The sequence below is a fragment of the Ursus maritimus genome (genome assembly GCF_017311325.1).
Source record: "Ursus maritimus isolate PB19 chromosome X unlocalized genomic scaffold, ASM1731132v1 scaffold_X1, whole genome shotgun sequence".
Classification (NCBI taxonomy): domain Eukaryota; kingdom Metazoa; phylum Chordata; class Mammalia; order Carnivora; family Ursidae; genus Ursus; species Ursus maritimus.
In genome coordinates this window covers 93,066,906-93,069,287 of record NW_024423319.1, presented here as the reverse complement: position 1 = coordinate 93,069,287, position 2,382 = coordinate 93,066,906, and the positions used below count along the sequence as shown (strand labels likewise).

Genomic DNA, 2,382 nt, shown 5'->3' with positions numbered 1-2,382 from the left:
CATGAGCATAAGCAATGCACATTAATTCAGTTTATAGAAAATAATGTGCCCCCCTCTGAGGCACACACAGAATATTGAAACATATGACCAGAAGAGTGTTCAAAGATTGGAATGAAAGTGACAGTGAATTGGTAAAAACATTCAAACCATTAACAAAATGTTTCAGTAGGCACTGAAGAGAATAATGTATCAAAGAAATATACGTATCTGTATATGTTTATGATTCTGCTATATCTTTCTTTCTTTTTTAAAATTTGTGATATCTTGTCAAGTAATAATAAAGCATTATCAGAAATCACACTTTCACTTCACTCCAAGGCAGTAGTCAAAAAATAGAACTCTGGTGTTGAAAAATTGCTCCCTGCAAGGTTTACCACCTTGTCTCTCAGTCTTAATTGTCAACTCTAATAATCAGTAAGTTTTATTTCTCTTTTACTTTTTTTTAAGTAGGCTCCATGCCCAGCATGGAGCCCAATGCAGGGCTTGAACTCACAGCCCTGAGGTCAAGACCTGAGCTGAGATCAAGAGTTGGGTGCTTAACCGACTGAACCACCCAGGCACCCCTCTCTTTTACTTTTTATGTGACCTACCAACTATTTATATAAATTGAGCTTTTATAATTTTATTTAAAGTAAACTTTACTTGTCTTTTACCTTAATTCTCTCTCCATTACCCAGTGATCTGGATTCCGTTCAGAATAACTTTTCCACCCAATAAGCTGGGGAGATGGGAGCTACCCTAAGATGCTGAGCCCCAGGGGAACATCTCTTGTGCAAGGTGAAACTGTGAAGTCCTATGTGCCATCCTTAGCTTAAATGCCATGGCCTCCCACCATTCTTACTTAGTTCCCATAGATTTAGTTAAATGCTTCTCACTTTGTTGTAAGTCCTTTGATGGATCTCTGGAGACTGAGTAATTGTCTATGCCAATTTCACCAGCTTAAGAGATGTCTCTCCAGGCGTAAGATTTCCCCAAACTTCTCATACCACCATTCTGGAAGTTCCACCTCCCTCAGAATCTGAAAGATGGTTATTTGAGATACCCTTCGTAAGGCATCATTATTTATCTTCATCCATCAATTAACGTATCACCAGATGCATGAGACACATAGCTCTCAGGAGTGGGAGCATAACAAAACAAAACAAGGTGGATGAGAACCAATGAGTCTAGAATACATTGATGCCAGTTAAGGTCCACAGTGCTGACTAATCATTGCCAGTGGCACCAAACTCAGTGACAGAGCCTGCTGAGAAGTGGGCATGAAAGAAACCCCATACACCTGGGCAGCAGGTAACGTGTTGAATGCTAGGGCAAAAAGTGGTGAGTTTTGATTTGCTTAGCAGCTGCTTTGATACCACTACTCGTAGTAGAAATTGAGCCCTGAGAGACCTGAGAAAATGATGTAGCCGATGTTTCTGAAACTAGAACTTGTACACGAATCACTGTGGATCCCGTTAAACTACACACTCTGATTCAGTAGGTTTGGGGAGAGGTCAGGGCTCTGAGTTTCTAGTGAACTCCCTGGTGATTCCAGCCCTGGTGGCATCCTTGGACCACACTTCGGAGTCGCAAGGATTGAGAGCACTGGGAATGGAATCTACTGAATGAACAGATGGGGAGAAGAGGGAGGGATGGGACTGACAGAGATGTGGGATAGATGCAGATCTCATGAGGTAAGTGAGACATGGAGGGCTTTACTTTTCGTAGTGTAGCACCGCTTACTTGTGACTTCTCAAGTAGTCCACAAGATTAGTAATTCAAAACTATATAGTTCTGGGGGGGAGGACGGTCTTTTCATCAAATGGTGCTGGGAAAAGTAGATATCCACATGAAAAGAATGAACTAGACCCATACCTTGCATCACGAAAAAGAAGAAAAATGAATCAAAGACCTAAAACTACAAAACTCAGTAGAAAATATAAAGGAAAGCTTCATGACACTGGATTTCTTAGATAGGACACCAAAAGCCCAGGCAACAAAAGTAAAAATATATAAACTGGCCTTCATCAAAACTAAAAGCTTTTGTGCATCAAAGGACACTATCATGAGAGTGAAAAAGCAACTGATAGAATGGGAGAAAATATTTGCAAATCATATATCTAATAAGGGATTAATATTCAGAATAAAGAACCCCTAAAACTCAACACAACACAATTTAAAAATGCGCAAAAAACCGAATAGACATTTCACAAAAGAAGATGAAAACTGGCCAATAAATACATAAAGAACTAAGTATCACTGATCATTAGGGAAATGCAAATCAAAACTATAGTGAGATACCACTTCCCATCCATTAGAATGGTTATTATAAAAAGCAAACAAAATAGAAAAGTGTTAGTGAGGATGTGAGAAATTGGAACCCTTGTGCATTGCTGGTGTGAA

General features: G+C 39.5%; 1 non-coding gene across 1 annotated transcript; it reads left to right on the top strand.

The window, feature by feature from the left end:
- Positions 1-416: 416 nt before the first annotated feature.
- Positions 417-475, top strand: LOC121103843. The gene has a single exon (XR_005836139.1). It is a non-coding gene; the product is annotated as a U7 small nuclear RNA (small nuclear RNA).
- The last annotated feature ends 1,907 nt before the right edge of the window (positions 476-2,382 follow it).